Below are 25,344 nucleotides of genomic sequence, written 5' to 3' on the forward strand. Positions count from 1 at the left end.
CAGGTGCTGCCGAATAACTGACTGAATGGCTGACTTACTGACTCATTGCCGAGCGACTCCTGGAACGGAATGGCATTTGTCAACGTCCAGCGGGGAGTGCATGGTTGGACTTTCGGGGGTTGCCCCGTTCTAAGGATTTTTGTGTTTCGCCTTTCTGCATCATTCGTTTCCGGTGACTGGTGAGGTGCAACGTGACTCATTTGGTCAAAATACAACAAGGGAGAAGAGAAAAACAAATCATTTTCATTTTCTGCCTTCTTTCTTACTCATTTTTTAACCTGTGGGCGGCATTTTAGCCTGTCTGAGGCTTGAATGTTAATTGTCCACGCCCATTTAAAGCGAATACCTGTACGGTTAGCAGAACGGAAAACTGTCTGAGTCCCACTTGAAAGTTGGACTGCATCTCCCACTTGAAAAAAAAAACTGTCCTGCCAAATTGTGTACCAAAATCCATTTCACTTATAGGAAAGGATATGGTTCTCAAAACACAAAAGGAAATGGTTAAAGGTCCCTTTTTGATGGGTTTTTCCTATATATGGAAAAAATTAATTTATTAATTTTGTTGTATAGTATAAACTAGAGAAAAGCCTTAAACAGGCAACAGGATGCCCAGCATGGCTAGGATGGCAGAAACAGGACCAAGACCAGAGAACCTAAAGGCGGATGTGGCTTCATCGTCAGCGTTAGCGTCATCCTCATCCCTGACATCGTGATCGTGTTGTTGTTTTTGTTGTTGTTGTTCTTGCCGTTGACATCGTCAGTTAAGCAGGGAAAAATGCAAAGCACGCTTGATTTACAGTCATTAAAGAAGTCTCCCGTCGTCATCATCAAATTGAGCTAGACAGGTTGTGGGTGGTTCTATGGAAGTGCTTATTCTTGAGGGGTGGTTCTCTAGATGCCATCGAGGGGGAGTGACGCCATTCCCTTCTGTCAGCTGTGCTATCTAACCACTCACATCTGCCTGGCGGTGGCATTTTAATTGGCAGGCAAAGTATGACGACGACGACTAGAACGACTAGGACGAAGAGGATGAGGATGAGAATAAGGATGACGATGACGATGACGATGTGGATGGCGATATGAGTGGAGATGTATTTGCAAAGACAAAAGAATATCCTCATAAGCTACGTGCATGCCGTTGCATGTCCTTAGGATTTTGTGCAAGTCGCGCGTAGTATTTAAAGAAATGAATGAAAAGTTGAGTTCATTCATAAAAACAAATCACAGCAAATGAAGAAGGAAGATAGAGACAGATGACAGACGAAGAGTAAAACACAAATTCTCTCAATGAAATGGATTAGTCAGCAAAAAGGAGAAGAAAGTGTGCTGAAGTTTAGGCTCTATGTGGTTGGTAAACCATCTCGCTTTGTGGGGTTGGTGGACCTCCTGCTACTCCTCCTCCTACTACTTTGCAGTAGATGAGGAGTTAAGAGTTTGGGAGTATGGGATAGGAGTGTCTCTGTCTCTGTGCTAAACAAAAGCCAAGTCCCAAGCAGGAAGTTAACGACAACAACGACAACAACGGCGACAACGACAACAAGGAACCAAGACCAAAGAAACGGGGCTCATTAGCGTTGGATGGATGCTGGTTAAGGTGCCACAGGCAGGGTGGGATATAGTATATACTATAGGTGTAAAACGAGACGCTGCAAGAAATACACAAAAGCAGAGAGAAAGACAAAGACAGTAAAGGGAGAAGAAAGAGAGAGAAAAAACTCTACACCTTATTCGTTGTACCCTGTTTCAATATTATCCCAACACTCTGCTCTGGAGAGAATTATCGGTTGCAAATAGAAAACTTATATATCATTAAAACAAACACTATTGGAATGATTAATATAAAAAATGTATCTCATATTTCCAATGCCGTTTTCAACTTTGCCTTCTCCTTCTGCATGCATACCCTACATCATTTTGAGAGAGGCACAGCGAACTTTGGAATACCTCTTATCAAGTAGGCGTGTCATATAAAGGTTTTCAGTCTCCGTCAGTCTCTTTGCAGAGAAGAGAATTGAATAGAAGATCCGTTGAATGAATGAAATTTAAATAAGCCACCTAAAATAGTTGGGAATTGGAAGCGCTAATACGAGCATTTTGATAATTTCCGATTTCTAGGGATGAAAAGTAGTTAATCCAGTAGGTTTAGTGCATCGAAGGTTTCATAGATGGTAACTTGCAATAAACTTATGTGGGTATTGACATGCTCCTTTCTCTCTCTAGATTAGAGGGTATAAAAAATTGTTGGTACACTCTATTGACAGTTCACTGCACGACACTTGACTGTTTGAGTTTGGCATTCAAAACAACTCTACTCTCACATCCATACAAACAAACGCACACACACACACACACACACACACACACACATGCACGAGTACATAGAGAGGATAGAGATAGAGTTAGAGCACCATAGACCCAACTGCAGTGACACTTGTTTTTTTTTTTTCTGTTTTCCTTTTGTTTTCGTTTTTTTTTTTTTTTTTGTTTTTTAAGCAAATACAAATACCAGCAGAGAGACAAACAACCAACAAAACTGACAGCTACCGCATTTTCTTGGGCACTGCTGGGATGCCCAGTTAGCCAACTCAGCGTTAGAGAGATGGAGCGAGACAGAAAACAAGACTTGCAGAGTTGACACGTCGCTTTGAACAATGCAAGTTAATTAAAGCGCAATTAAATACAGACACAGACAAGGACAACCTAACAGAGAAGAGAGAGAGAGAGAGAGAGAGAGAGAGAGAGAGAGAGAGAGAGAGAGAGAGAGAGAGAGAGAGAAATAGAAGCCAAGAATATAAACGGCAAGATATTGATAGAGACAGAGCGGTAGCCAGAGGAGTAAGACAGGGAGAGAGACAGCGAGAGTGCGTAAAGAGTTAAAAACAGCTGTTTGCTCTGTCTCTATCAAAGTACAGTTGCCAATTTACAAAGAAAGTATCTCAAAATCTGTCAAGTATGCAGTGGCGGACTTACTTCAAGCCCGCAGTAGGCCGCGGGTCCTCAGAAAGGGCGGCCCCATACTGACACACTTAAACATCGAGAAACCAAGAAAGGATTATAATTTATATACAAACATTGAATAGGATCCTGATTGAAGAAATGATATTCGAAATTTATTCAATAATTGTGAATTTTATTAGTCTGGCTGTCACATGGTGCGTATACGTTATTGCTGCCCAATGGTGCGCAGCGAATAATGGGGCGACTCCTCATTCAGTCTGATCATTAACGACTTTATTCAACTTTTTTTGAGAGAGTTTCTTAAATGGCTAAGCAAAATTAAGATATATTTTTGTCCGATAATTACCGAATATGCTTTCAGTTCAAAAGAATCCGACAGAAATCAGTTAAAACACAAAGAAAGTATATAAAAGTTGCCCTTTTCCTGTTTTCTTTTTTTCTGTGCCACGGAATTTGACGTAAACTCAATAACATGAAATTATTTACAATATAGTGACCAAGTAAGGGTAAAGACAGGAGTTGTGGGGGCGGACGACAAACCAAGACAAATTTCAAGTTGCGGTTAACCGAAATCTGCTGTCTGGAGTCAACTTCCCTTTCGACCTTATCATCCTTCTTGTCTCCTTCGCCCTTTCCCCCAAACTTCCTCTTCCTTAGCCAGTTTGGCCTTTCCCTTTCCCTTTTTAACATTTCGAGTTTTGCATAACCAAAAGTTTTTAACTGTTTGTAATTATTTATAGCACCTAGCAAAAATCTATTCTTCGCATTGCGTAATTGTTAAGAAAATATCCATAAGTAGACGTAGTAGAAGGAGCAGGTGAAGTAGAAGGACGAATGTGGAGAAAGATGGCTAATACTCGAAACTTCAAGAGAGGTGGAAAAATCTCTTTATGCAAAACTTTTCTGTCAGAAAACAAGACAAAAAAAAAAAATTGAGAAAGAAAAACATCAACAAAAACAAAAACAAGCGAAACCAAACATAAATTTTAATCTAACTATTAAGAAAAATGGGGTACAAGAAGGTGGCGCACTGGTTTTTTGTTTTTGGGGCAGGTGGCAATCCCGCTGCAACACTCCACCCGTTTGGGTAAAGGCCAAAGTGTGCAACAGAAAAACACAACAACAAATAACAAGCCAAACGGCAAATGGAAAGAAAAAACTTGTAAATAATTTCGGGTTTGTCGACTTTGGCAAAACTTGGCCAAGCAACAAAAACAAAAACCTGAGCCAAAATATCAAACGTGCATCGAAGAGCTGTGGCAGAAGCTGCAAAATGGAAGCCGGGATGGGGCAGTGCGGGATGCACGGGTTGTTTGGTTGGTTAGTTAGCTAGTTGTTAGGTAGGTCGGTTGGGTAGGTTCTTGGTTGGGCAAGGCTATGGTGGGTAGCCCAGCCGATTGGGGGAGTGGCAATTACATGTCCATGTCCGCCTGGCTCTCTGACAGCGGAGGTGCCCAGAAATTAGTTGTGGCAAGGCGCAGAAAACCGAAAATGAAAACGAAACCAAACGAAACCGACAACAGAAACAAACCAAACACAAAAAAAAAAAAAAAAGAGCCCGAAACCGAAACAAACCGAACTGAACCAAAAATAAGTCGAAAACCAAGTCGAAACACCGCAAAATGCAGAAAACTTGAGGTTGGGCTTGGTGGTTGTTATTGTCGTTGCTGCTGGTGCTGGTTGCTGGCCCCCTCTCCTGCCACCCTTTGAATTTGTGGCAAGTTGGTCATGCCACATAGTGGAGCACAGTGGCATCTTGCCAATTGTTTATTGCCATTAACTGGCTTGGCAACTTGATCAAATAATTTTTATAAGATCAATTTGTCCTGGTGATCAATCAGCAGGACTTGAAACTCACATAAATGAGACTTCTTTCATATAAATTAAAGTCCTTAAAGGTATTTACAACGAGTAGACCCCTTAGGAACGAAGAGTTTACAATAAGGAAGAATCCTTTCACAGATTTATTTTTCGTGTACTCTAGTTTTATCGATCAAATAGAAGCGTCTTCAATTCAGCTCTGAGGTAACTTAATCCACATTCGATTCCCTTGCCGGAAATGACAGATTTGTCTCTGTAATTAATTAATAAGGACGTTGTGCACATCGCCGACAAATTATAATTTGTCAATAATTATTGATTTGATTTAAACTCCTTTAAATTGGTTAATCTTCTCCACATAGTGGCAAAATCTCAATGTTTAAGAGGTGAGTTTTAGTTGTTTCAAAAATTGAACCCTTGATAAAGCATTTGCTCCACTGTCAACGGTTAGTTTTGTCTATGTGTATGTTGTTGCACTTTTCCTTACCTCCTTTTTTTCGTGGCGCATTGTTGTTGTTGCGTATTGTTTTTTGCAGTTATAGCCAGCCGCTAGATTTTTTTTTTTAGCCAAAATAAACCAGTTTCCGATTCAGTTTTAGTTTCTGTTTTCGCCGCAAGCCCAGTAAAAACTTTCAATTTCGAAACGAGCCGCCAAAACAGTGGAAGATGAAAAGAAACGAAAACAAAGAAAAACGTCGGGGGGTGTGTGGGCGCGGAAAGGTTAAAAGTGAGTCGAAGTCGCTGTGAGAGCCAGCCAAACAGTGGGGTCAGTTTCAGTCCCAGCCTGACAAGTCACTGATAAGCCAAAAGCCCATAGCCAAGAGACAGGAGACAGGAGGGAGAGAGACCGAAATCGGTTACTGGATTGGCTTGGCTTGCTACGTTTTTGGGTTGGGTTTTTGGTTACAGTTGCTGCGGGTTTGTCTTCTGATAAGATTTGTCTTTTGCATAAGTCTTACTAATGATGCAAAAACTGTCAAAAAGAAAAAGAAAACAGAAAAAAATAAATAAAAATTCAACTACCTGCAAGAGGTTGAGATACATAGGTACATATATAATAATCAATGAGAATTTTATTTATATGTATGTATATGAAATAAACTTTAATTAAAGTTAAGCAGAAAAATTTCAATTTAAATGCAAAACAGACCGAAATGGACTCAACTTTAACCGATAAGACTCTCTGGACACAATTTATCAATCTTGTCGGGCGTGACCCAAAATGAGCGCGTGCGCAGCCTGATAAACTATTTGTTATACTTCCAAAAAGTCGAAATCAAAGTGAATTATAAATATATATATTTCCAAGCCGCAGCTTGAATACTCTTTACATTATTTACAGATCTAGACACTTTCCAAACAGAACTTCTTCAATATTAATCAATTCAAAGCAAGCTAAGAAAGTTGACCAATCAGTCAGTTTAAGACACTAACTTATTGTTAAGGATCCTCAAAGGAATTCAAATCAAATGTGGTGTATACAAATATCTATTAATACTCTTTGAATATACCATGAATATATGTAGGTAAGTATAATCTAAAGAGCAGCGTGCCAAATGAAATTAGTCAATGTTCAAATTTGGCAAACACATCGTAAATCATTTGCAGCACTCGAAAAAGCCTCGAAGTGAAGGAACCACCAGAAGAAACACACACCGAATAGAAGAATGCAAAGTATCGTCATCATCATCAGCTTATTCTCTCCCTTCCTCTCTTTCTATTTAGGTGATAATCAACATTAAAATGAGGTATAAAAAATGAAACAAACAAACAAAAAAATAGTCAACCAACCAAGAAACAAACGAAAATCATTGTAGACATCAACATTTATTTTATGTGATGGCTTTTGGCATTGTTGTTGCTGCTGCCGCTGGTGCTGCTGTTATTTTGAAATATTTTAAGCTCATATTAAACACATATTTCATATGGCATTTTTCTAAGATGACTTTAAGATATATTTTAGTGGGACCATTTAAAGTAGCACAGCGATTTGTAACAATGTCTCTATGTCGGATTGTCTGAGATCTGTGTGGGAATGCGATTGCGAATGGGAATGTTGTCTATCTTCAGATTTCTCATCATTTCAAGGGCAATCAGATTTGTCAAAAGAATTGCTTCAAGAGATTTATCTACCAAATAGTTTAGATCGCAAATAAGCAACGATTCCGTTTAGCGAGTGAGTGTTCCTACATTACTTAGTGAGTCAATTGTTTTCCATCTATATCAAACCTTTTATCCTTAGTCTTTTTTCGCAAGAAGATGGTTCGAAAATCTAATAAATAGGTCAATAGAAATATTCGTTTGAATCATCAGAAGTTAAAGTTTTTTAAAGTCCAATAAAGTTATATATTTCCATTTATCTTGGTTTTCTGTTTATATATAGAAGTTCAATGGCATATAATCGATACAACTAGCTAATATCTGATGATTTGGGTCAACATTTCCAGGACTTTTAGGCTCATCAGTTTATAAGGCGAGTCTGACTTTTTGCTTTTCTAGATGAAAAGTTTTAAAGCAAAAGATCACTAAGGATAGATTTTGAAGCGAAAGAAATTTCCCCTTTAGTTTTCAGTTAATCTTTTGGACCAATTCAAAAAATGGAATATTAGTATTGGGAACTTTGTGCGTAGATTTTGATTTGGTTCTTGTGCTTTTTCTCCTTTTTTTTTTTTGTTTTGTTTTGTTTCGTCTGTCATTTAATGCCATAAAGTGGCGCCAAATCATTCGCAAGTCTCAATGACACCTGCACGAATTGTCGTGAAACACTTTGATTTGAATTTTGTTCGACTCGACCACGCGACGTATGCGCAACGCAAAATGTATTATGGCAAAGGCGGCGATGGGAAAAAGAGTCGGCTGTGTATTGGGGGTGGGGGAAGGCGGGGATTGAGGGGGTATTGGAAAAAATGTTGGTCGCGTGGGCGTTGCGTCCTCAACTGAAACCTGCCCCACAACTCTGGGCTATAACTTTGGATTTGTTTTGTGTGTTAGTTTTTTTTTTCTTTTTCTTCGTTTTTGTATTTTATTACAACAAAACAGCAAATGACAGAGAAAAATGCTAATAATGCAACAACAAAACAGACATAAAACGAGCAAAACTTCAAATTGAAACGAGTTTTTGTATCCCAGTCATTGTGTGTGTGTGTTTGTGAGTGTCATACACTTGCCATTTAGAGTTTATGCGATTGGCCTATGAGTTCAATCCTAATTTAGTCTATGATTCATATTAGTTGCAGCAACTAGTTTCAAAACTAATTTACGTTTTCACTTAATATCCCAATTCGAAACCTTTTTTTTCAATTATTTATTTTGAATTAGAAAAAAATGGAGTATCATCGAAATATTTGACATCCAAATACTTACATTGAAGGCAAATATTGAATTTGAATTTTGTGTTAGGGTATTAGGCAGTCGTCTTTAATCAGTCACTGGTCTGCCCGTTGGTTGGTCAGCTCTCTGAAGTCGGTTCGAATTGTTTAATATTAATACAAAAATTATAAGCGCATTTTATTTTGTGTCGCCAGTTTCAACTTTAATCAAGTCGAACTTCGTCTTCTGTCTGCCATTTACCATTTTTCGTTTTCGTTTTATTTTTTTCGCCTTTTCGTTGTGTTCATGTAAAGTTTTGTTGTAGCTTCTTTTCTTTTTTGTTTTTGGTCTTTTTTTTTTCTTTTTGTATTTTTATTTATTATTTATTCTGTTGCGCATTTAATTTGAATTTTGTGTTGTTTGCTGTTGTTATTGTTCTTGGTTTCTTGTTGCGGCTACCTGATTTTGGCTTTTGTTTGTTTGTTTCGACCAACTCGCAACTGGAATTGCAGCCAACAAGATAGACAGAGCGAGAGAGCGAGAAAGAGACAGAGCGAACGAAAGATAAGATGATATGCGATTTCTTTCTGTGAATTTAAATTTTAATTAGATTTCCGTTTTACAGATTTACGTAGAGTTAACTCATATCCATTTGCCTCCCAGCCAGATCGAAATTAAAGGCAATTTAATATGATTTTAATTGCTGTACTTAATGTTTTAAAAACAATTTTTCTTAATGTGCCAAATGCTAGTGCTAATTGGATACAAATTTTCGGATTTTTTTGTGTTCACCTGGACTTCATCTTATGAATCTTCTAACCAAAGACTTGCATTTGGCTTTTTAAGCTGATTAATGGTGATGTTGTTTCATTTGATCTAATATTTTCCTCATATCTAACAAGAAATTTACATCCTGTTCTGCTTAATAGATGTTTTGCCATACTTATCACGTCTTTTTTCCAACTCATCTTTATCCTTCTTTGCTCTTTACCTTCACAACTCATTTTCAGCCTTTAGTTGGGGCTTTGTAGTTGCACTTTCTGTTGAAACTTTATTTCGTGTTTTTTCTCTGTTGGTATTACCTTAAACAAATAAGCCATCTATTGAGTATTTGATTAAAGCTCAAACAACAAATTTTTAATTCAAATTGCTTCGTTTTATTTTGGGTTTGGCCTTTTCTTCGATTTGGTTTGCCATTTTTGGTCAAAAGGCCAGAAATGTTGATTGTATTGAAGGTTCTTCTCTTTTCAAATTGAAACTCGTCATAAATAATTTGTATTGTTGTGGCCGATTGTCGAATATCAGTTAATTAATCTCGAAAATTTTAAACAGAAATTTAATGGTTTTAGGTGGGCGACAATGAATCGAAAACGGAATGTGCCAATGGTAATCGTTGTACGTCGCCTTAACAAATTGAAAACTTTATGTTTGGTTCGCTAAAACATCGATTTGGATTTTGTGACTATTTTATAATTTGTGTCTCTTAAGAGTTTCGGGTCAAAAGTTAAAAAACTTTTGGCATATCATAAATTATTTTAGATAGATGCAAACAACTCGTAAATTTTCACAGTTTCCTTGAAACGGTTTAAGGTTTTTCGCCTGACCCAACTTCACACCACTCCCCTAGCCACTTTCCTCTCTTTCTCGCTCTTCCGCGCCGCACCATCGACGTCTTTTGGCTTTGTCGTTAATCTCTCACTAAACATGATTACCTGTTTGCCGGTGGGCCTAAAAGCAACAACGTGTCGTATGAGTAATGTGTCGGTGCAAAATTTGCGCCGGATGTGTAATCATTTTATCATATTACCTGGCAACGCACTCCGCACTACCCGTCGGCATACCCCAGCGTAGGGGAAATACAAAAATTGAGGTGAACAAAAAACCGTAAGCGTAACCGTAACCGTAAGCGTAACTGTAACTGTAGTCGATGGGGTTGGGCGGTCGAGATTGAAACTCAAACTTGGATTTTCTTCTCGGTTCATTTTTGGTTTTTCTTGGACTTGTGTAAGGCCACGTTTCGCTCGTTAAGTTTCGTCGCCATCATCATTATCATCATCGTCGTCGTGGAATCTCACAAGACAGCGACAGGTGGGGTTTCTTATAAGAAAGATAGATATGTAGATAGCCCAAAAGTACAAATCTTAAGGATTGCCAACCATTAGGTTTTTCAAAGGACTCCTTTTGGCAAAGTGTTCTTCAGAGAGATTACGAGGTTCGAATGGTTTTCTATGGTCTTGCAGTTGGAAAACCTTTTTCCGAATTCACTGGAATTCATTACTCTGGCTTTCTTCTCTTATTCCCAGTATATCGTTTGACCGTTGCTAACGGCGCAAATTCAATTAAAATAAATACATGGCAACAACAGCAGCAGCAACAACAACAACAACAACAACAACGAGTAATTTGGTATTGCGAATGCGAAGTGGCAAGTGGGTCCAAAGACAAGGGGCATTTTGCCAAACGACTATGTGAAAATTTTCGCAAAACAACAGCCGCCGACAAAAACAATGGACAACAACATGGCCAAACACGACAAAACTGAGTTTCACTTGTCTTTTGGGGTCCATCTTGGTCTCCATCTCGCTTCCATCTTCTTTGGCCCCAGCTTAGTCGTCATTTTCGTGCATTTAAATTTCCGCTGAATTGCGTTTGTCCCAGCTTCAGTCATAGGCCCCTCCTCAACCCCACCCCACACTGCTCCACCCATCCCGCTTATAAATCTTAATTAATTAAAATACACACAACAATGAGCAAAACCAGCCAGAACAGACCCAACAACAGCAACAGCAACAACAACAAGACAACAGGCTGCTTAGTGAATACATACTACATGATGGGGAGGGGGGAGGGGATGCCCCACCAAAGCAACAAGTGATGAGAGACGAGAAAAAAAAAAAGCAAAAACTTTTGAGATACGATTACACATATTCGCACCTTTTGATCAAATGCCGCATATCCACAAAAAAAGCAGACACGTAGATTTCTTTTTCTCAACAACCAAACAACAAAAAAGAAACTCTAAAATCTTGTTAGTTAGTCTATGTACATTTGATTGATAATAGACCTTCACGATAGTTAATTGAAGGAGAGCATCACAAGGCACTCAGACGTATACTTATCCATTCTAAGTATTTGGAATTTTAATAAACTTTTTTTTCTTACATTTTTTACCAATTTACCCAATTTCTAATCGATTTCAAAAAGTTATATATCAGTTTTAAAGAATTGGATATTTATAAACGTTAAATTTCGAGTTTTGAAGAAAATCATGATTTGGCTATTGAAATATTCCAACTTAAAAATAATGATTGGCATTTTTTAAATACTTTAAAAGGTGACTAAATTAGAGCTTCTTTCAATAAAGGTTTATTTGAGCAGTTTGCTTTCTTTTGTTCAGAATTTTTGGAATATTTTAAGTTCAAATTTTAAATCTACTTGATTTTAATGAAAGAATGGATGTTAAGTCAACCTTTCAGACAACCGCCACTGATTAAATGACAATCGATTAAAAACTCGCAAAGCCTTTAAACTATTAAGTCCACAAGTTAATTTTTCAGCAACAAAATCACGATGCACATTAAAAAATGTTTTTAGCTTCTAAAAACTTGTTGTGCTCTATCTACTTATAATTCCCAACTAGTTGTAGTATTGAAATAAAAGTCATTAGCAATGACTACTAATGAGAGAACTCGAGAGCAAGTTTTCAATCTTGCTAATTCATAAGATTTACTAGTGAATGGTTATTGTCAGTTTAGTTATATGTCACACCGATTGTGACAAATAAGTATGTGGTGTCTGTGTTTTACTATCCTGGATCAGGAATAGGACATGTCCAACTCTAGTACCATGGCTCAGTCTTCTTCTACCACAACCCATTGAAATATGTTTGTACTTTTTGTTGGTTTTGTCAAGTTAGCATGAAACTAACTCGCGACATTTCATCATCATCATCGTCGTCATCGTTTTTATCATCTTTGGGACTGGAGTCGGAGTCGGAGTTGAAGTTCTTCAGCGATTATTCTTTTCTTTGTTTTTTTTTTTTTTTGTCATCATGGCTACTCCTACTTCCACATGCAGCATCATTGGACGGGTCGCGGCTCATCATCAAACGAGGAAAAGAACAGTTAACCCAACATCTCATTCTCCCTCAGTTCCCCGAGATGTTTCTTTCTTTTCTCTTCGTTTTCTTCGTCGCTTCTAATCGAAATGATTTTGCTTAATTCATCTTAATTAGAAGCGCCTGGGCAAAAGGCAAAAGTTTGCTGACCGTCAGCAAAAGCAACAGCAGCAGATGCTGATGGAAGAAAGTAAATACACACACAAAAAAATACAAATACTATATACATACGTATGTATTTGTATGTATATATAGGTTATATCTTTAAAGAGCACATCATTCGCCGTTGCTATTTATTTTAATTTTAATTTGCGCGCTTTGCGCTAAACCCAAACACCAACTGCCGTTAGTTTCATTGGGTCTTCATCATAAACTTTTGAGCAAAGTTCTTGAGAAAAATAGAAGAAAAACGAAGATGAACAGAGGCAAAAGCAAAACGAATGAGAACAACTTCTATTGAAGTTCGTTCTTAGTTGGTAGCCAATCTTCTCTAAACGCACTAAAATCGAAACGGAAGTTTCACAACAGACGAATAAAAATAAGAAGAAAAAAAAAAGCCGAAAAAAAAGAATTATAAACGAGCTTGATTGACAAAGGAAGGAAGGAAGGCAGGGAAAAGAGGGCTAAAGCTATTCTGGAAATATGTCTCTCAATCTTCCGACTTTGTATGGAATTTCCGCTTAGAAATTATATATAATGAAAAGGGCACTTGAGCGGTTTTATGATTTTATTAGTTTTATTACGATAAGAAAATGTTTCAATTCTTTTTTTCTTTGGCCACTGCAATTACAATATTACCAATTCGATATCTTGTTGCGAAAAGAGTATCTATCAGATTCGTTGCAAGCAAAAGTGCAATTTTTTAGCTTGTTGTTTTCGGAAGACTCAACAGACCCCCAAAAAAAACTATTTTACATTTTCTGTCATTGTCTTGTCTAGAGTGGTTACCACTCTCTGTTGGAGGCCTTTGCCTGCGCCAAGAACTTTTGACCGCTTCGACCGACACGTCTGTGGTTCTGTGTGTCTCTCCTAACTACTACCACCTGCTATATTTGCCACCTGATGGCCCTCTTCTGACATGAATGCCTTGCATGCCACAGACAATTTTCTATTTTCAATTTATGTTGCTGCTGCTGCTGCTGCTGCTGTCTTCGTTTTATTAAATAATTAATTAGATAATTGCAAAGCTGGAGCAATGGCCACCGAACGTAAAATTCTCACGCTTGTCTAGTGGCTATTTTCAAATATTTATTATAATTATTTCCATGGGTGGTGATGGGGCTGACAACAAGAATTTATGTATGTATGTATGGCTACCGAGTGATATGGGGCTTTCTGACTATTTTTAGGAAAGATCTATTCTATCCTTGGACAAAATCGATAGACATGTGCGTGGGCCTTTGTCTGGCAAAGATACAAATTGAGTGGGGCCAAAAAGTTGACACAATCAAACAATGGTTACACGCCCACTTTTTAACTATTCTACATACACACACACATACATCATGTATATACATATATGTATGTACATAAGTCTGTAAGTAACTTGTGTGAAGTGCAGGTGGCTAACAGGGCATAGCTTATACACTTGACGAAAATGTTTAGAAATTGCTGGTTAATGGCATTTTTCAATTATAAATATGCAGCCACACTTTTCTTAGTGTACGGATGGGACCCATACTCATTTATCATGGAGAAATAATAGTTGGCTGCCAATCTTTGGAGCACAGCATTTCTATTTCTATATATGTATGTATGTATCTGAACATGAAAAGGCAAGCAAGCGCAAGTAAGTATATCCATTCTATCGATATTGTGACTGACAGGCACTTTTGATGGTCGTTAGGCTGACGTTAACAAAAATGTTGCGCTTCATTTCGATTTCAATTATGCGCAATCATTTTTCAAGTTCGGCAACGGCATCGTTTGGCTTGGCACGCGACAAAAATTAATAATTGAGCAGGTCCCAGGCCAAATGCCATTTGCTAAATTGAAAGTGGATGATGCTGATGTTGATGATGATGATGGTGATGACGGTGTGGACCAAGATGAAAGGAAGGGGCTGCAGCAATAGCATCACAACACAAAGTGGCAAATCAATTTCGTTTCACTTTGATTGTATGCAAATCTTCGCTAGGGGGTAGAGAGAAGCTGCTGCATGTTGCATGCAAATTAAGTGCAACACTTGTTGCCGCCTGCAAACTGCCACTGCCACTGCCACTGCCACTGCCACTGCTTTTGCCACCGCCATCATCATCCTCATCATCATCATCATTATCATCATCGTCATCGTCATCACCATCATTATCGTCGTCATAGTCAGTTGTTGGCACTTTCCCATTGTTGGACAGGAAATGCAGGCGAAGATTCGGTCAAAGCCAACCAAAGATTGAGGCTTTCAACGTTTGCATTTGGACAAAGAGGATGGGCACTCAAATTGAACACAGGATGCACTCACTTTTGATGGTCAGAAACGAATCAACGAAATGTGTAAGTGTATGCATGTGTGTGTGTGTGTGTGTGTGCGAAAGAGTTAGAAAGATAATTGAGTGCGAAAGAAAAAGTTACTACAAGTGGCAAAACAAACTTTAAACTTACTCCACAATAATGACATCGACTTGATGAAGTTACAATCTTGGCAAAAATTTAGCAATACAAGCTGCAACTAATTAAACTAATCAAGAGTCTAACAATTAAATGAACTGCATTAAATTAAAAGTAGTTTTTAAGTTCAGTGAGTTTATTTCTCAATTGTGTTTGTTCATTGCCCACTTAAATGTGTCAAATTTATAATTTTTAATAATAAATTCAGTTTTTAAGCCCTTAAACTTATAAATTGTTGCTCCTCTAGACCTGGAAGTGGCTCCTGTGTATCCAGTTTCGTTTGAGCCAACAATGTTTCCCCTGTCAATTTATTAATTACTCTTCCTGATGATCAGATTTATGTCTATGTTGGAACTAGTTGCATATGATGACCCCATGCCTCTTTCATTTGGTTTATCCTTCGTTTAGCCACTTCTTTCTTGTACGTGAATGAATCAGTCCTCGGACAATGAAATCTATCTTTGGTTTAGTATTAAACATCGAACTTTGTAGCTATTTTTGTATAAACTTTTATCTTGCCAGTTATTCTTTCGGGTCTTTGGGTTCATTGTTTACTGTACTAGATATGGATGTGTGTGTGTCCTCATATGTCCTTGGATTTGTGATTCATTCATTCATTCATTCAGTCATTACGTCTTCATGCATTTTTCATTCCATCAAAATGAAATTGATTGTATGTAGTCGTATTGTATTTTGCGCTTTAATGCGCCAATTGTTTGCACATATCGTTGAACAAATGATGGGCCATATTTTTCGTTTTGCTCGGCGTATTTGTTCTATGATTAAAAATAAATAAACCATTACGAGAATTGCCGCGCAAAACTATTAAATGCTCGTTGGGGGGCAACGACAAATGGCTGGACAGCGAGGGGTCAGGACCAGCAGTGGCATGTGCTGTGGGGGCGGAGGAGAGGACCCAGAGGGTCATAAACATTTTGCGGCGCAATGATGTATGGAAGACGAGGACATAGTGTGAGTGGGTCGCAATGTTCGAGGGGGCGGGGCGGGGCGGTCTGGACTAAAGGAATTGGGGTATAGCTGATTCACAGCAGGTGCTTAAACGCCGCACAGTTAACGGACCTGGACCTGGACAAAAAGCACCCAACCTCCAACCGATGTCTCACCCCCCTTTTTGGCAGGCAGACGAGTATAATAAATTTTGTTTTCCCCACTCCAGAAGAAAAAAAACAAAACAAAACAAACCAAAACCAAACAGAAGGAAGAAAAAATGAACAAACTATATACACAGAAGCCGAAACCTCAGTATTTTGTGGTAGTAACTCTCTCTCTCGCCCTCTCTCTTTCTCTTTCTCTCTGATACTCCTACTCCACTCTCTTCCAAGTCACGCGTTTCATTGTCATCTCCCCCATACTTCTTTAGCCACTACTCCATTCACCAACATCCATAAACTTTGGCCCAAACACACACACGCACACACACACCAACACACCCACAACAACAAATAAAAAAGAAAATTCTCTTTGGTCAAAATAATAAATTTGTTCAGGTTAATAGAGTTATTTTAATTTATGTGATTTCATGCGGTTATTCGTGTGGCTTTTTGCAAATGTGTCCCATTGTTTTGTCTCCTTCCCCCATCACCCACTGCCCACTTAATCGCACCACCCCACCAACGACGTCCTACCTTCATTTGGCATCGCTTTTAGCCAACATATTAATAACTATGCCATAATAACTAACTAAAACCACTTAAACAGCCATCGATCTGTTGTTTTTTCTTCATTTTTGCCATTGATAATACAAATTTGTATATTATGTTTACAGATATTACGATCATGCCGCTAAAGGCAAACCAATTTTTGCAATTACTACAATTACTTATTAAATATAATTACTTATACTACTTATTTATGGCAAGTCCACAAAATTCTGACTAATTTGACTAAATTTTTCAAAAAGTACTCCTCAGAAGAACACTTGAAATAAATGTATAGAAATGAGGTTCAACAAAACAATCATAATATTAGATCAACTATTTTGTTGTTAACCAAACAAAAAAGCCGCAAGCTTAGTTCAAGACAACTAAGTGACTAACTGAATGACCGAAAAAGAGGTATGGCATATGGTCTAGCCTGGTTTGTTTGAGGTTCTTATGATTGAGGGTTTCGTGTTCGATTTGGAGTTTGCGTTTTTAGCTTGAACTGAGAGATGGGGAGAGAGATGGGCCGGCCCCTCCTCGTCCCTTTATCTCAGTCTTTGTCTTTGTCTTCGTCTTATTTGGGGGACGCCGCGAGCGTATTTTGAACTCTGTCATGTAATCATCATTGTTTGTTGTTGCTGAAGTTCTTGTATTTAAATAGTCATTTGATAGTCAGTCACAACTCGAAGAAGTCTAGCAAGTCAATTAATCAATCATATTTTGGTTTTTTGGTCTGGTAAATTGGTCTTTTTGAGTGAGTGGTGTTTTGGGGTTTTTTTGTTTACCTTCTAGCATCTTGAAGATATGTCAAGTTTGCTGCTAAATGGGTAAAAGGAAAATGGCTTTGGAAAATGCCTAATATGAAAATTGAGTGTAAAATTGTGAAAAATTTGTTATGCTCCATCATCATCATCATCATCATCATCGTCATCATTGTTGATGGCGAATGGCAAATTGGTTCAAGTAGTTGGCAAAAAATTGGTTCAAATTGGTTCCAAGACGAATTTCAATACATTCAAGAAATATATATTCAATGTTAATGTTATATTTTTGATGTAGAAGTAGCATAAGCTGACTTTGGGTTAACCGATTAATAACACTACATTAAGATTAAAAGACCCTTCAATCTTTGTCTCATTTCGGTTTCCCAAGTCAACTGATCTGAACTGAACTGCTGGTTGGTTGGTTGGTTGGTTGGTTCATTCATCCGATGTGTTTTGTTTTGTTTTTGTTTTTGTCTCTGTGCCTCGTCCACACCCGAAATTATAAAACCATGTATGCCTTTAGCTTTTTCCCACGCCCAGCAGCAGCAGCAGTAGTAGAAACTAAAGACAAAATGTATGTATATACACACATTTATATAGTAGATTCATGCAGGAAGTTGTGATTAAAATTTGTTTCTGCTTTGATCATCATTAGAGCTGAGAGTCGAGTTGCTCACAGCTCATTCGTAATTCGTTCCTCAGACTTTTCACTCACTCACTCGCTGCTTGCCTCCGAAATCCTATTCAAATTTTCCACCTAATCACGGGAAGTGGTGCGAAAATTGAGCGTTTGCCTAATTAGAAAGCGAAAAACGTGCAAAAATTGAGTGAGCTGAGTTAAAAGAGTCAAAGAGCTGAGCGGCAACAACATACGGACGGATGAGGATGTGGATGTGGATGTGGGTTGGGTTTGGCTCTAAGTTGACTTGGCTCAAGGCAAGAAAACTGGTTTCAAAACACCGTTTTATAATTTTCTTAATCAGCAAAATTACATTTGCAAAGTGTAAAAAACGGAACAAGCTAAGAAAAAACAACAAAATTTTATTACAATTTGATAAGAGATGATACGATATGAGATTAGTTGAATAGATTTAGTTTAGTTAATGAGTAACTTTGCCTTAAGTAGACCACTAACTGAATAGGAACATTATTTACTTTTTAAATGTTATCTTTTCGATTGATCACTGTCAAGTCAAAAAATTTATCTTATTTTGGTTAGATAAGAAAGAATATTTGATTCGATTTCATTTGTTTAAAGATTCGATTTAAGTGAATAGAATAAAATGTAAATTTTTAAATTAAAATAAACAATATATTTTAATTTTCTAATCAAGCAACCAATTTTGTTACGAAGTTTCTTTAATTGAAGCAAATTTGATTTATTGGTGAGTTTGCTGCTTAGATTTTTCATTATTCGCCTTATTTGATATTTGAAAATTGATATTCGAAATGGTATTAACCGCATAAATTGTGGCCATCTTTATGCATTGTGTATTTGTTATTGTTGACTGGTTTGTTTAGATTGGTTGGTTGGTTGGTCGGTTGTAGGCTGGTCCACAAAACTAAACACTTTTTAAGCTCATAAATTTGATATACAAAAGACCCAAAGGCAATCAAAACAAAACGCATGGCCAAAAGCGGCTGAAAAACAAAACTGAAATCTAAACTTATGGAAGTTGGCCCGATAATGACGACGACATTGGCCATACCCCCATGCCGTAGGCTCCACCAGACTAGAGTCTCTCTGTCTCTCTACCTCTCTATCACTTCTCACTCTCTCTCTCCCTCTCACTTGTGATGGCTCATTTGAATATTGATATGATTTCGGGCTGCATAATTAAGGCGAAAAATTAGCGCGCGTGTTAAACGTGTGCTCATAGGTCCGCTGCCCCCCTCCCCCCTTTTTTGTTTCTTTGTTAAATTTAACAAACCAAAAAAATATGCCACATTAATTTTATGTCAATTTGTGATCTATTTAAACGCTAACCAAAATGGGTTTTGGCCCCTGATTTATGGCCAAAGGCGGAGGAAAAAGAGAGAAGCCAAAGGTTTGCGCTTTAATTACCAACTGTAAAGTATGTTAGGGAGGGGGGTGGATACCTTTTTCGATTCTTGAAACCGAAACAATTGACTTGTCATTCCAGACTTCTCCCTTTTGGTCTCAATGCAGTTTATCGCTTGTTACCATATTTTGATATTCCCTTGCCCAAAATCCTGGCTGATGAGAAGGGCGAATGGATGACTAATCTGCGCTTAAGTTTAGACCAGCGTTTTAAGGGGAAATATGGTGCGAGTGTGGTGGTGCGGCTGGTGGTGCGGAGTGGGGGAGAAGTGTTTGTATGGTGATGGTTTGGCTATAGTCTGATCGGATTTTGTGCATGTCGCTTGTCGGCTTTAAACGTCACTCCGTGTACTCCCCCCCGTCCCCTTGGCAATCCTATAAAGCCAAAATCAAAAAGTGTTTGCCAATAAATTGTTGGTTAAGCTTCGATTCTATTTTCGTTTGCCTGACGGTTATTTCATTGTTGTGTTTTTATGTTTTTTTTTTTATGGTTTTTTTTCTTCACTGGACAAAAATTGATTCGGTGTTTATTTTCTAAATTTTTTTTTTGTCTTTATTCTGGGGCTTGTAGTTTGTTCTTTTTCTTAGTTTATTTATACTTGTCTCATGTTCATTAAACACTTCCGGCTGGTGAGTTGGGATGGCATTTGTTTTACAAGCCAAACAAGACAATAAAGGCAAATAATGGATTATGGTCAGGAAACAGATAAATTTAGAATTCCTTAAGTTTACTTAAGCATATTGAGCTTAAATGCAAATAAAAGTGAATAATATAAAATAATAAGTAAACTTTAACTGAATGAATTACATATCTACACGTGTATGTATATGGTCAATGGCATTATCTTTGCATCTCTCGAATCGTATATACATACATAGTTGATTTAAACCCAAAGTTGTCAATTGAGCATATGGCATACGCAATTAACTTAATTACTTGGTGTAATTAAGAGCACACAATAGAGTAAGAAAGACAAGGATCATTGAAATGGGCCGCTTCGCTCTCCCCCTCTCCCCACTCCCCACTCCCCACCCATGTTAACAATTTACCCAAACAAAGACAACCGAAGCAATCCTTCACAATGCAAAAGAGAAAGATCAATGAATGAGGCAATGAATGAATTAAAACTGTGCCTCATTGTTGAAAAATTTAAATGAATATGCATGCAAATGAAGAGGCTGGCAGTCGGTCCATTGAAAACTCTAAATACAATACAACAAAACAACAAAATAAAAAACCAAGAAGAAAAACACATACTTACATCGAAGCCAACTGCCATATACAAACATACTTTTATATGAGGAAAGAATGAAGCAGTCATAAAACGAAATAATTGCCCATGTTTGTGATTTCAAAAAAGGGGGAACTCTCTGTGGTATGTCAGAATGTGGGGCGAGGCAGGAAAGCGCATACATATATGTATGTATCACCCTTTCTCCCTCTCTCCCCGTCTCACTGTCTTTTTATTAGTAGTAGTTATATAATTTTCTTAATTCGAAACGTGGGCCAAAGGTGAAAGCCATCTATCAGGTCGTACCCTCAAAAGAAAACTATTCCGATTCCAAGTTTTATTCTATTCTATTCGGATTTTCCCCTACCTGGTATATAGAGATATCTCTATTTATATCTAATACTTATCTATCGCTTGTCAACTGCATTTCATTTGTAACGCAAAACAGAAAATTTGACAGTTTTATGTTCCCAGTTGGCCATAAACCTGGCCATAAAAACCCAGCGACAACTCTATTCCTTTATACACTATGATGAAGCCTATGCTCCCATTCCAATAGGTTCTTTCTCCCTTGCTCGCTCTGTCTCTCTCTCTCTCTCTCTCGCTCTCTCTTTCACTCTTACACTTTCTGAGTTCATTCTTGATTCTTAATTCGGTTTGCCTCCAAGTTTTTGTTTGTTTTTTGAACAAAAAGATATTACGATTTGTGGCAGGTGCCATAAAATGTTTAGGCAGACGCGGATATTGTGATTTTTGGTGGCAAAGGCGGGGGAATTGGGGTGAGGGAAGGCCAACAACGATGCTCGTAAATGTCGGAACATAAAATTATTAAGCATTTTGGGCTAAACCACCGATGAAATATGCAGATAGAGTTCAGATTAAACGAACGTGAATTGTATCTCAGACTAGACATTTGACTAACTAGTCTAACCGACCGACCATCAGATACCTGATAAACCTCTGTTAATTTATAATAATGTAATACTTTAAAAGATTTATTCATACTTAAAGGATAAGACCAACCTTAACCTAGCTTAACAATTGCATTAATTGTTATCGATTTACTTGGACAAATTGATTTCCACTCTTTACTAGTACTTATTAGTGAGTTTGAATGGATATATGGGTTAAATTAGTTTTAGGTTCACAACACTAACTAAACTTAATGCATAAATGTGTGTGTAGGCCACTTTAGTTTAATTTAACTTTACTTATTCTCAGTTTTTGTATAATGAGTATATTGGAAGACCTGAAATGAGGATTTTCATTGAAAACTACGATGTTATTTATCATGGTATAAATATTTCCGTTTTAATAAGACATTATACTAACTTTGACTCGGTGGGTCGGTCGGTCGGTTGGTCGGTCATTCCATCATAAAGTTTACGAGTTCGAGAAACGGCAATCGACTGAATTCAGCCGCCCCGAACCGGTTCAGCATGCGCACCAAAATTGGGCAACATCATCGAGGCGCCAGCCGTAAACTATTCAGGCCAAAACACACTCAATACACACACACACATACACATGCAACTTACTATTCAGTTTTGCGCTCTAGCCGGTTCTTGGTTCTCATGACGGAGGCAGAGGAAAAGTTAGTAGCCAAAGTGGAGATTAGCTGTAACCAGAGACGCGCCAACATGCGACTAATAGAACTATTACACATTATCGAAGTCCAAGTTGTGATCTGTGGCAGATGAGGTGGCCAGAGAGGGGGAGATGGCAGCCACTACTGCCATTTCCCATGAAACAACGTCTCAGGTGTGGCTCTCTTTGGCTGCTTAGGTGTGCGCGTGTTGAAAATTGTTAAGCACTCGACTGGAAAGTTGCTCTCGATGGCAGGCAGGCAGGCTCGCAAACAGTAGAAGGCTGGCATACAGATTTATGGCCCAGCCTTTTGGTTCATATTTGGTTGCCATTTCCACACCTCCTACGTACATACATACATACATACGGGAGCGAAGCCTGGGCAAACAGGTGTCTCTGTTGTCCAGCAACAACTTGGCCAACCTAGCGGTCTACAAATTATTGTGAGAAAAATCAGCTGTACAAGTGAAGTATATATCCCCAGCCCCCTTCCACTCCAGCGAGTATGTCCAGCATGTCCATCTCGCTGTCTGTTAGTCTGTTGTTTTGTTGTTGTTGGCCAAACTCTGATTGATTGAGTGACTGACTGACTGACTGGGCTGACCGACTGCGATTCTGCCATGTGGCAGGCAGTTAGCCAAGTTGAGCCAAGTGTTTTTTGCCGTGATTGACCAACAAAGTGACTCTGAGAATTTGTGAAGAGACTGCGACCGAAATCTGCTGAGATTTCCGACAAAAGGCATGTTCGAAATACAGTTACAATAATTACCAACTAATTTATTGTATAATAAAATTTATGGGCAAATTAGTGAAAAAGAAAGAAACACAAATATAAAGAGACAGTTGCCAAACTCTAAACATTTCAAACTGCAAAACTTTCTATTGGACAACTTGTCGTATAAGTAATGTAAATTAAGCTTTAACTACAATTACACGATAGATCAGCTAACATTAAAATAATTTCAAGTAAATAACTAATTGGAAGAATGAGACATACATACATAGATATATGTATGTGTAGATAGATGGATATAAAATTGTTATCATTATATCTTTGATTTTACGCTTTTGAATTTCTATTCGCTTTGGTTTCGTTTTCACTTCCTTTCCGCTGCCACTTAATTGGTTTTTTATGATCGTATTTTTCGTTGGTTTTTTTCTTTTGGGTTGCTTTAATTAACCATCGATAATATGATGAACGGAACCGATTCCGATTCCGATTTAAGTGCAACATTACATTAGCAACATGCCAGCAGTGACAGCAACAGCAACAGCAACATCAGCAGCAGCGGAAGACAAACAATTTCTTGGAATTGATTTCTTGTGGTTTTTGCGGCGTAGCCCTAAAAATGCAGCAAAGTGAAGCAGCAAAAGAGGAGACCCCTACTCTGGGGGGCTGTCATATAGAGCTCTGAGTTATTGATGTTTGGGTGACAGCTTTTGTGGGCAATATATTGTAGATATATACATATGTATATCTGCATAGTGTCTGTCCAACTAAGCACCAGAATGTGGTCGAGTTTGGTTTGCCTGGTTTAACATGGACGTAGGCAGAGGATGAAGTAGGCATTCTATATTTACAAGTGATGCCTCTGTTAAGGTTTAGGAATAGGAATGTTGTGATTGTAAGTGTAATCGATATGTTTATCTAAAAAAATGCAAATTAAAAGAACTTATGATGGAATCATAGCTATGTATATTCTTCTATGTGAAATTGTTTCACTTGTTGTTGGCTCAGCTATAATAGTTTGAGTGAGTCCTTTAAAGGATACTGCACAGCTTAAAAACCCATTCATCTGTTTAGCTTCTTCTGATTTTGGTTTTAACCTTTGCTTTCATCTGTTTCTGTTATAATGTTTTAATTTTTGAACATTCACTCACCTGTTAGGAATGCTGCTGGCTGCTTGCTTCATGTAATGCTAGTAAATGAGAATTATAAAAACCATTTGCATCTCTTCTCACATGGTCCCCCGCTCGTCCTTGGTCCTTCCTTGCCTTGCTATCCACCACTTGCTATCTTTATCCACATGCATGTATTTTACATGCTGCTGCTTCTCAAGTGGCCCGAACACTTGTTTTTAATTAGTTTGCATTGACCAGAAGGATGACCATGTCCATGACCATGCCCTGGTATGTTAACCAGAAACGCATATCTCCTTTCTGTTCTCTCTCTATCTATCTCTCTTTCTCCATATCCTTCTCTTTTTTGCTCTTTGTCTGCACTCTCCATAGGTATTTTAATTGAAAATGCAAGTTGCAAAGGGGCGAGAGGAAGTTACTGAAAACGGGAGTAAGTGGGTACAAATATTTTTGCAATTTCTACAAAATTTTGTAATTTTTTTAACATAATATATTCAGTGTAACAACAAGAACAGCAATAACAAGAAATTATTATTATTAATGTCCATTCAGCATTAAAAACTTTTCACAAAATAAGCTAAAATGCATAACGACATTGCCACATAAATTATTTGAATTTGGCATTTTAGAATTTAGAAACTAATTAGTTTGTTTATTATTTTATATTCTTAAATTTGATTTGATATTGGTTAATACTTTTTATTGTCATTCTCTTTCATCTTTTGATCCCTTGTCCTTTTTGGCTTTCTCTTTTAGATAAGCATTTTCTTCGAGTCAACATTTTCTTTGGGTTTTTCATTTTCTTAAATTTTCAAGTCATGGACATAGAGCATTTTAAAACTGGGCTTACATTACCGACGTATGGTTGAGTTCTGTTCAGGTGATGCAGCTTCTACAATTTCATTATTAAAATTTATTAAATATAAATATGAACTCATGGAAGTATAACAACCGCAGGCTCAGCTTGCGGGCAGGGCATCTCATCTTCTATTTTTAATTCCACTTCCACTTCTTTAGCTTCTGTTTCTGCTTTTGCTTCTTGGAATATAAAACGCTTAACCGCAGTTGGCCCCACACATCCATCCGGTTGAATGGGGTGGTTGGCTTGGCTGGGCTGTTTAGGGTGGTGATGGGGGTGGGGGGTGGGGAAGGAGGGGAAAATGGGCGAGTGGCTGGCACCATGTGAATGGCGCAAAAGTGGATGCTTCAGCATGCACGGACGCCACTTGGTAACCAAGAACCAGGAACCAGGAATCATCCGGATTCCGAACAAGAGATGCACATACACACAAAAATAGATGGTAACAAGAAATGGAGAGATGTAGAGAGAAGGAGATGACAGAGGGACTAAAGAAGAGTAAAGTCTTGA

The 25,344-nt window shown here is 37.9% G+C and overlaps 1 protein-coding gene across 4 annotated transcripts in view; it reads right to left on the reverse strand.

Annotated features, from left to right (window-relative positions):
• rst (roughest) overlaps positions 1 to 25,344 on the reverse strand; it is a 240,091-nt gene that overhangs the window by 39,953 nt on the left and 174,794 nt on the right. Inside the window, exon 1 of one of the 4 annotated variants that reach the window (XM_068298456.1) lies at positions 23,997 to 24,307. The exons of the other annotated variants lie outside the window; for them this stretch is intronic. The gene's annotated coding sequence lies outside the window, so the exon portion shown is untranslated. Of the gene's footprint in view, positions 1 to 23,996; positions 24,308 to 25,344 lie in introns of those variants that run through there. 4 annotated transcript variants of the gene reach the window in all.

This window comes from Drosophila tropicalis, unplaced genomic scaffold (genome assembly GCF_018151085.1).
Source record: "Drosophila tropicalis isolate 14030-0801.00 unplaced genomic scaffold, ASM1815108v1 contig_867, whole genome shotgun sequence".
In the NCBI taxonomy this organism is placed as follows: Eukaryota; Metazoa; Arthropoda; class Insecta; order Diptera; family Drosophilidae; genus Drosophila; species Drosophila tropicalis.